The 10,298-nt window shown below is 42.1% G+C and overlaps 1 long non-coding RNA gene across 2 annotated transcripts in view; it reads right to left on the reverse strand.

Annotated features, from left to right (window-relative positions):
- LOC109297466 overlaps positions 1-10,298 on the reverse strand; it is a 108,100-nt gene that overhangs the window by 31,661 nt on the left and 66,141 nt on the right. For both annotated transcript variants that reach the window (XR_002097322.1, XR_002097321.1), the window contains exon 3: positions 6,953-7,010. This is a non-coding gene — a long non-coding RNA (uncharacterized LOC109297466). The remainder of the gene's footprint in view (positions 1-6,952; positions 7,011-10,298) is intronic.

Consider the following 10,298-nt stretch of genomic DNA (forward strand, 5'->3'; position numbering starts at 1 on the left):
AGCTCCTTCCCTGCCAGCAAGCAGGGGGTCAGGGCTGTGCGCTGCCCCCCGCCTGTACCGCGGGGCTGGGGGGGGACACTGGGAATGAGCGAGTGCAGGAGCAGGGCCGCCCCCATGTCCCAGAGCCAGCGCCAGCAGGGCCCAGAGCAGGGCAGCAGGAGTACAGGGTCCCAGCTGGCAGGGGCACTATGAAGCCGGGGCAGCTCCCCCCTCTCCCTGCTGGTGCAGCGCAGCCCAGTTCCACAGACCCCTGCCAGCCTGTATCCTGCTTTGTACCCAGCTTGTACCCAAGATTGTCAAGAGGTGGGGCTACCCATGCGACGCTTGACAGTTTGCTACAATTTAGTAAGTGGGCCTCCATCCAAAATAATTGCCTGCTCCGTTCCAAATCAATATGATTGCTATTTACAATATCAATACATTAATGTACATTAATTACTCATCTATAATTGATTGAGTACAAAATTTGGGGTTATTTTTGGTGAAAATAGGGTATCGGGCCTTGATTAAGGAACCAACCCCCCATTTATAACATTGTTTCCTATGGGAAAATCAGTTCTGAGTTACAACGTTTAGACTTAAGACACGGTTTTCAGGAACCAGTTGTGTTGTAAGTCTGAGGACTGCCTGTAGTTCTTCCAGCACCAGCCCACCCCATTAGCAGTTTTAAGAACTGTTGATCTAAACACTATTATTTCAGTTAAGTACTTTCCATTGCCTCTAATCTAGTTCAGGAAGCCTTGTCAAGAAAAGGTAGAGACACAAAAATATTTTGTGCAGCAGTTTTCAGGGTTGATAATATCAACCCGAATTCCTTGGTGGTATGCAGATGGATTCCCCAAATCTTCACAACAAGGCTATTTAAAGGAAAACAGTGAATGTTGAAGAAATATTAGACAGCATTCAAGAACCTGAGATAGGGCAGCACCAAGCATATGCTTTACTTAAACCCAGGTCAACACACAAAATATTACTGTATTTTAGTTAGGTGTGTTTTTTTCATTGAACTTGAGCAGTAAAAGCTTCAGTGTGTAGCTATTTTTCCTCCTATAGTGGAATAACAATTCAGTACAAAGCACATTTATACATCAGACTAGACATCAGGAGGCGTTTAGTACAAAACACATTTTCAGACTAGATATCAGGCGGCACTACTTCACTGTTGGGGTGGCTAGGATCTGAAACCAACTTCCAAGAGAAGTGGTGCTGGCTTCTACCCTGGGGGTCTTTAAAAGGAGGCTAGATGTACACCTTGCTGGGGTCGTTTGACCCCAGTACTCTTTCCTGCTATGGCAGGGGGTTGGACTTGATCTGCTCAGGTCCCTTCTGACCCTACCAACTATGAAACTATGACCCCAGTACTTTTTCCTGCCAAGCCAGGGGGTCAGACTCGATGACCTGCTCAGGTCCCTTCTAACCCTACCAACTATGAAACCATGTCTAACTGAGTTTTACTTTGTGCACTCTCTGAGGGTTCCACGGCTGTAACATTAGCACGTAACTATAGTCGAAGCAGTACAACTCTCTAGTTTAGGCAAAGTATAAGTCCTGCTTCAGCCCTAATTTGAACATAAACTTCTCACTAGAAGACTGATTCTGAGACATAAGCCATTTTACGCTAGAAAATTTTACCTGTAAAGTTTCTGCCAGCATAAAGGCAAAATGCATTCACATTTTGCTGCTTTTGCTGCTACAGCACTTTCTTTCAGTGACAGGCTTTATCAGCAAAAGATGTGCTCTGAATGGGCTACCAATGTCACAAATGCATTGTCTTGTACACTAATTTGGGGGGATTTTTGCAATGCATTGTGGGATACTAATATTCTCCTTGAGAGAGAGTAGGAGTTTCAGGTCAGGTTCCCACAATTCCTTTTGTTCCATCCCATATTCTATGCTTTCATGCTTGCTTTCAAAAATATCAAAAACCTCACACAATCTGCTCTTTCTCAGGCCAGTGCTCCCTCTCATTGCCAGAAGCTTGATTGCTGAACAGATCAGCAGAACTGTCATAAGTATTTTAGATACAGGGCTGCTTTTCCTGCATTTGCAAAACAGCAACCACGATCACAGCAACCAAAAATCAGAAAATTGTGGAGCAGTCAAGGATGTGGGCACTGAGTGAAAGTCAGTGTATTTTAACTCAGAGAAAAAGGAATCAGTTTTCACAAAAAGAAAATGTTGTTCAGTAATAAACACACACCAAAAGAAATGCAAAGTGGGATAAACACTCTGCTGCATCAAAAGTCACTGCAAATACACCTATTACTATTCTCCTTAATGTCCAGTAGAAGGAATATGCTGCCCAGCAAACTAATACATTGAGAGGAGCCCATGCCAGAGGATCCAGGGCAAAATGGCCCATGCAGTTAATGGCTGCTGATTTATAGGCCCTTGGGTGTTCCACAATATTTTGACAAATAGGAGTGTATTTGCTTGATGCATCAGACTGTCCTCTTGCCTCTGCTCTAGCATTTGTTTCCTGAATTCTCTGATTTAATGGGCTCTGGACTTCAAACTCTGAAGTAGTTCCGGGAACTTGCATTTCTTTATTCATTTTTTTTCCTTCTTATTATGGTTAGTTTTATAGAAGATTTGGAGAGAGTTACCCTTAAGGATTCCACCGATGCTGAGGAGTATATTGGGATACGTTTCAAACCAGTTAGCCATGCGAGGGTATGCCAGGCAAGCATAAAGTGTAAATGCTGCTGAGCTTATTAAAACAGAACTTGTTATTCTAGCATTAATTTCTCACATATGGATGCTGAAGACCAGAGAAGGTAGCTACCTAAGGTACCTCAAAGTTGTCTGGGCCCATATGCTGTTACGGTGATGCGATGTCACTCTCAGTGCTTACTGCAGAGATGTACTGAAGGTTTTTCACAGTTGAGAGGGAACTAAAGCTATTCTTTGAGAAATATGATCAAGGAGAATTTCAGCAGAGTGTTGGGGGACAAAAACGATGTCTGGGTCAAGACAAACAAAAAGTTCCTCAATCAGAGAAGAACTGTGGTCACTGGTTAGCTCTGTGAACCAATCTAAGCCACCCCTCGAGCCAACAACAGTTTCTGCCTCTTTCCTGCATCCAAGTACAGCAGGCAGAAAGCCTGGATCCAATAAATTTACATCTAGTCCGAGTATCCAGTCAGAGGAATGCTTGAAGGTCTTCTTGTGTATTATTTTTATGGGTTTCATTTGAATGCCTAGGTGTTGGTTGGCAAGGTTCGCTGGGTAGATGTGACATCTTTTATTAGATCAACTGAGTAGTTGGAACAAAGTTCTTTGCAAGCTTTCGGGCACAAGTACCTTCTTCTTCAGGTATAGGGAGATACTGCCTATTTTTTAGTGGGGGATAGGGTTAGGTATTAGTTTGCATTTGTTTCTTTTTCACAGTTTGGAAAACACTGAATTATATTTGCATGGGTTTTTTATTTCACTAGAATTTTTTTTCTACACAAAAACGTTTTTACTTCAAATGCATCAAAGACTCATGCTATTATATACATTTGGGAAAGGGGTTTTGATTATCTGAAGGATCCTTTCTTTTTGTTTTTCCCTGTTACAGCTAGTGCATGCTCTTAAATGAGCCAGTTAGTTTAAAAGAGAATTCCTTTGTTCCCCGTCTGAAAAAAGTCAGCCTCCATTTTGAAATGCAGGAAGGAGGAATTGTCATGCAGCGGCAAAGGCCCTGAAGAGAATTCATGTGGTGTATTTCAGTGGATAAATAACTAGTCATCCCTTTCCATTCCTCTGTAGGGTCTCTCTCTGGGTTCAACTGAGTCTCAAAGAGCTCCTGGCTATTTGCATCCTTTCTGCCTTTCTCTCCATTGTGGGAGGCTTTCTTGCAGACACCATGAAGTGTCCACTGTCTGTGATGATTTGGAGTAGGAACCCCACTAAGTATGTCATTTGCCTGTATACAATAAATAATTAAATAGCAGTCCTAGAGGACATTACCACATGCAGTGTTGGCTTCTTGCTGGTAAAGCTGCCACTTCCCCATTTACTTGGCACCAGAAATCTTGTTTGTCATACTCCAGCTTCCTTGAAAATCCATAATTTCTTTCCTGAATCAGAAGATTTACATGCAGCTATAGCTTTGAGCTCACAAAGGCAGCCTGGGAAAAGAGAGGCATTTCCAAAACACTGGAAACAATTGTTATGACCTTGGACAGAGGAATTTAAAATTCAACCAAAACAGTCATTGTCAAAACAGTTAGTGTCATTGTGCTCTTGTTTCTGGAGGTGTGTTTCCAGAGATACAGGTAATGCAGCATCCACACAAGCATTGTGCTGGTGAACTAGTGCCAGTACAGTACTTATGCCAGCAGGGTAATTGATTTACCTGACCCACAGAAACTGAATGTTTCATCAGCAGGACTCAAATAGGCTGCGGATGGACATAAGACTCTTATGGGAGGAGGCAAGTTTTACTAACATAATGTGCATAGCATTGACCATGCCTTACACTTACCCAGAAATTAGAAACAAAACTATATTTTCTTCCCAGTATGTGTCCTATAAAAACTAACTAACATATACCCAATTCACTCAACTCTAGTAATTACCCAACTCTCACACATGCCCAGATGCAGTAACTGTTGCTAATGAAAGAATATTCAGGCAAACAGCAAAACAAAAGGTTTCCCTGAGAATAGCAATCCATGAGCAAACAAGTTTCTCTATGCCAGTAGCACACAAAGGGTTGATGTGGCTAACTTCACAGCCAGACACTATTTACAGCTGGGGTGAGGGGAGATCTAGAGCTTTAGCGGGACACTTTGAGTGCTGTTGCCACTGCAACCCACTGCAAAATAAAATGGAGGCTCTTTAAAAATTTGGCCCTATAAATTTCAACCTCAGATATTTTCACTTATCATTGTTTTGTCTTTCCATGTCCCCTTCTCTCACCTTTCCTTGCTCTTATTTTTTTTCACACATCTCCCTTCTCTTTTCACATTCGTAGTCAGGAAGGGCAGCTTTTGAGGGGACAAATTAGCACAGCACTTTTCTGGCAAAGTCAGCAGCAGTGTCTCCAGTGATTTAAAATCATTTTTTAAAATAAGCTGCATTTCATGCCAGTGACATAACCAGAAGGTCAAATCCTTTGATTTTCAAATGCACTTTCCTTTTCTGCAGCTTAAAGCCTAAATTATCATATGCATGAACACCTAAACTGCAAAGAAGGACTGAGGTTTCTACACACAAATTCACTTAACTTTTCTTTTTTATAATTTATGGCAGGGTTGTACATAGCCCTAGATAGCTGATCCTTTTATTTATTTGTCTTTACAAAAAATATAAACAGGCAAATGATTTTATAACTGTAGGTAGAACTGGCCTCAGACATACTGCAAAATATGATGATTAAGAGTACAAGAAGTGTCTGTAATCGACAACCAGACCATAAGTGAAGAAAAACATTTGCTGTACTGCCCTTAGAAAATTGTGACTCAGAGTGACTCTTCCCTCCATATTTCTGGGTTCTCTAAAGAGATCTATACCCCACACAGTGTAAACTGATAAATGTGTTGGAATACCTAGGCTTTGCTCCCTTCCAAACCATACTGAAGTGCAAAGCCATGGGTGTACCACTCCCAACCCCACTCCAGCCCACCCGCGCTGTAGAAGAAATAGGAGCACTGTGTAACTAATATGTGCTGCCATACTAACAGGTCCACAAAAGGTCAAAGTGAATATGGAGTCGTTGGGTAGAGACAGACATTCAAAAAGCCTTAGCCTGAATTGATTCAATTTGTGCAAGTTAGTCTAACCTGGCTAGGTTGAACTAGTCTGCAAGTGCACAGACATAACCTCTGGACTGAGAAAATGTAGGCACATGCCTGCAGTGGCTCAGGCTAGCAGTCAGGGGGCACTAGAGCAGCCCTCCCTTCCCTTCTACAGTGCTAAGCTGAGGGCGGGAGGACATGGCCAGGCCCCAGCAGGACATTCTGATTAGGGAGGGTTCCCTCTCCCTTGCTGGTCCTGACCAGGGAGGGAGCCAGCAGGGAGTTGATAACATAGCATTTAGCACACCACCAAGACGACAAAAGCCTCCCTCATTAGTTTAAGCTCTTCTTAAACCACCTTTCTGAGGAAGGAAAGGAGGGACATAACCAGCTGACCTGTTGATTCACTCCAAAAAGCCTTAAGCATACACTGTCCTGTCTACCATACACAGATGCCTCTCAGCATTAGCTAGCATACCACATGCTGGCTATGGGTCCATGCTGTGGGAGAGAGGAGGGGAATCCCTGATTAAGCAGCGAGTGGTGGTGAGGGAGGGGGTGGTCAGGGGAAACCAAGCAGACCCTGCTGTGCCTGCAGTCTCTACTGGAGCTCCAGCTAGGAAGTACAGGGGTGGGGCCAGCCCTGCTCTGGACCAGACAGCCCAGACCAGGACTGTAAAGCATCTGGGATGTTAGGGGACTCTGGTTTAATATAAACCAGGAAGGGGTCTGAGACAGACATTGCAGAAACTGGTTTGACCCAAATCAGTTAAGTCTGATACTACATTCAACCAGGTTTATCTCAAACCGGTTTCAGCCATTTTCAAACTAGTTTATGTGCACCGAACATCTGTTCTTTTAGAGGATTAAACCAGTTTCTGATCACTTAAACCGTTTGTGTGTCATGTCCATCCCTGGCCATTGACACCTAATCCAACAGACTTCCCTTTAAAAAGAATATAGTTAGGGGTATAAATTTAGCCATGAATTTCCATTTTTATGAATATAATATCTTTGAAAAACACACTGCAATGCTTTGCTTTCGTTTTCCTACAGAGCTGAAGTATTGTTTAGAGACATGTGATTACAAACTTAAGTTAAACATACTCTCAGTCTATTGCAGTTCATGCTATAATAAAACTGTGATAAGAAAAGCCTCATAACTATCCTTAGTATTGTATATAAACAAAGCAAATTGAGGCTCAGTTCATCATACATTTGCTCACAGGAGTAGTCTTGACTCATGTGAATCCTTTCAGTAATGAATGAGAAAGGGATTGGACCCTATTTAGAATAAAAAATTAAGAATTATAAAAAACCATGCAAAGTCTACTTACTAATAGTAAAATGAGTAATAAAAAGAGTTTGCCAATGTTTGACCCAGCATCACCTGATCTACTGGCACACCTATATAATACATTTGGTTGAACTATTTCTTTTTTTTATTGCCTTGAAAATTTGAAATTCACAATTTGGAAATAAAAATTCACATATTTTCTCTTCTTTTACGTGATCTCTCTATAAACAAAAAGTTATCTGAAAAAATTCAGACCATTTTTTTTATTTATTGCGATTGTGGTATGCTTAAAAATAAAAACCACTAAAATCTAGGATTATAAATAGTAAAGTTATAGCAGTCTCCATGTGGTTATGCTTCACAGGGTTTGAACAAAGATTTCCTCCCATTTTGATTCACCTAAATTCTTACCTGCTCCCCAGCAAAATTATAATATCATCTCTGAAATCTGCAGCTGGTCCTTGAGTATAAAATGTGCCAACTGAAAATCTGGATTTGAATATACATGAAGCTTAGGAAATTCATCAGCCAGATTTGTTTGCAGCACAGGTCTGCCTCTATTTCAAAGCAGAAATCAGCCAAGGTTTGCTGGAAACTGTGTCCAGGCTTGCTTTAAGTCATCGCGAACCTTAGTGGATCTTTGTGAGAACCTGGGCTGAATCTGTAAGAAATCTCCAGTCAAGGTGAGTTCAATACGTTTCCAGGTTTTTGTTACGAACATTTCAGAGAGCTCTAGTGTTTTGCTTACGTTTATCTAACCTGTCCTCTGGTGTGAGGCTTTGCAGCCCTCTCCCACACTGCAGTCCAGATAAATGTCTGACTGAACCACAGTCAATTGTGTCAATTTTAAATGTTTAGTAATAAAAATAAACTAGCTCAGGCAAAACCGACTGGGGGCTATTAGCTGGTATCTTTTGGCAGGGCTCAGAAATGAGCAAGCAAGCATTCCCATAGTATTATCTATAGCATTTTCTCTAAATTACAGTCAGGTCTATAAGTGCTTCCTGGAAGCTGCTCTTGTCTAAATAAAGATCTAAGATTTCGCCTTTGTTTCTTCTTTTTGCTAATGAATTGAAGTAAAAACAAAAACAAATATATTTTAGGAACTTTTTAGGAAATAGCAAACAGTATCAGAATCAAGTTACATTTTTTAAAAACACATGCTTATATTTTTAAATAGAGATGGACACAAACCAAAACATTAGATCGGAACAAAGCCAAGCATGGGGGTGCTTGAAATCACATCCAAATGCTGTGTGGCGTACTTCCACCTCAGGGCTGGATCTTCAGCAGGGGTATGCTAGCAGCATAGCTCCAGAAGAATCAGTAAAGCGGTGAGAGTCTGGCCCTCTGTGTAAAGGAATCCATGCTGACCATGAAGGCAGTAAACCTTACACAAGATGTTAAACTACAGAATCCTGCATGGTTACTTTGTCCCTGTACCTCATGGAATCGTTTGAAACATTTTTTCCCCCATTCTGAGTGCAGCATTTACAATACAAATAATAATTAGGAAAAGGTTACATATAGCTCAGCAAATTACAATGAATTCATAGATGCAGTCTGATTTCTTTTTATGCTAAAGATGAAAAGACAGATGAAGAACATTATTATTCTCTTTCTTGCAATTATGAAACCTTCATGTATTGAAAAATTCCACACGTTAACCTTTTTCACAGAAAGAGTCCCATCATGGCTAGGGACAGACATTACACATAAACTGGTTTAAGTGAACAGAAACTGCTTTAAATCTGTAACAGAACAGATGTTCAGTGCACATAAACTGGTTTGAAAATGGCTGAAAACGGTTTGAGATAAACCTGGTTGAATGTAGTATCAGACTTAACTGATTTGAGTCAAACCAGTTTATGCAATGTCTGTCCCAGACCCCTTGCTGATTTACGTTAAAAGCAGACTCCTCTAGCATCCCAGCATGCTCTCGAAGCTGGGTGGGGGTCTCTGCTCTGCAGCAGAAATGGCCCCTCTCCTCTGCTCCCTTGGCTGCAGCTCGGGAGAGAATATATATATTCTCTCTATATATATAAACTATAGATATATACATATAAACTGCCCTGAGTTTTGATTCCATTTCCCTCTAGACCAATACAGCTACAACCTGGATCCCCTGTAATTCATCATTTGTACATGTGTTCATAATGATTCATATAGAATCACAGAATCATAGAACATTAGAGCGGAAAGGTACCTCAGGAAGGTATACCCACTGCTAGATAGGGACAGAGGGCTGTTTCTGCTGCTCATGTTTTTGTTACAGCCCGGCAGCTTATGGTTTGGGTTACTGTTTATGCTGATGGTTTGGGTTGGGACTAGGAGGGGTAGTTATGGAGGTCCCATTAGTGCCCACCAGGGGAAGACTCAAGGTCTGAGGCTTTTGTTGAGCACAGAGAGGGGTAGGGTGCAGGAGCACAATGAGATAGTGGCCCAGTGCCAGAGGGGCACAGCCATATGGGGGGCACCAGAGGAGGGTGGGGGCAGAGACCCAGTTATTGAATCTGATAAATTGAAGTTAGTGCCTCAAAGCCAGGTCTGATACAGTGGGTCTAGGCTAAAAGGCATAGTAAAAATTAAAAGGGCAGAGGCCAAGGTCCCAACAGAGGGAATAACATTACCATAACACTTGCAAGGCTTGGGTTGTGGTGAAGGGGAGGAATGGAACCACACAAATTGCCCTTCAGGCCTATTTAGCACAAAAGCTGCTTGACACTAGCAGGGTCCAGGAGGGACCCCTGGATGAACTGAGTGGACACAGGCTCTTTCTAAGGCCCATGGGCAGCCTCCCTTATTTAACTTCAATAACAAGGCATGACAGGTGAGCAGTTAAGAGAGGGCCACATCAGAGACAGAGACAGAGCCCAGCTGGACTCACATGGCCACCAGGGACCTTCACAGCCACCTCTTGGTCTCAACTCTTCCACACAGTGTTTTGCTACTCTCCTCATGAAAATTTTTCCTAATATCTAACCTAAACTTCCCTTGCTGCAACTTGAGACCATTGCTCCTTGTTCTGCCATCTGCCACCACTGAAAATGGTCTAGCTAGATCCTTTTTGTAACCATACCTCAGGTAGTTGAAGGTTGGTATTAAATCCTCTCTCAGTCTTCACTTCTCCAGATTGGTTGGATCATAGTACTCAGTGGGCACATCTACATGTGCCATTAAGGAGGCAGCAATAAACTATGGACCTGATTGCTCTGCAGTTTATTGCTCCCACAAAACTCCCAGGCAAATGTCTGCATGTGTGCCCAGACCACATT

This window comes from Gavialis gangeticus, unplaced genomic scaffold, assembly GCF_001723915.1.
Source record: "Gavialis gangeticus isolate Ggan-Ray unplaced genomic scaffold, GavGan_comp1, whole genome shotgun sequence".
NCBI lineage: Eukaryota > Metazoa > Chordata > Crocodylia > Gavialidae > Gavialis > Gavialis gangeticus.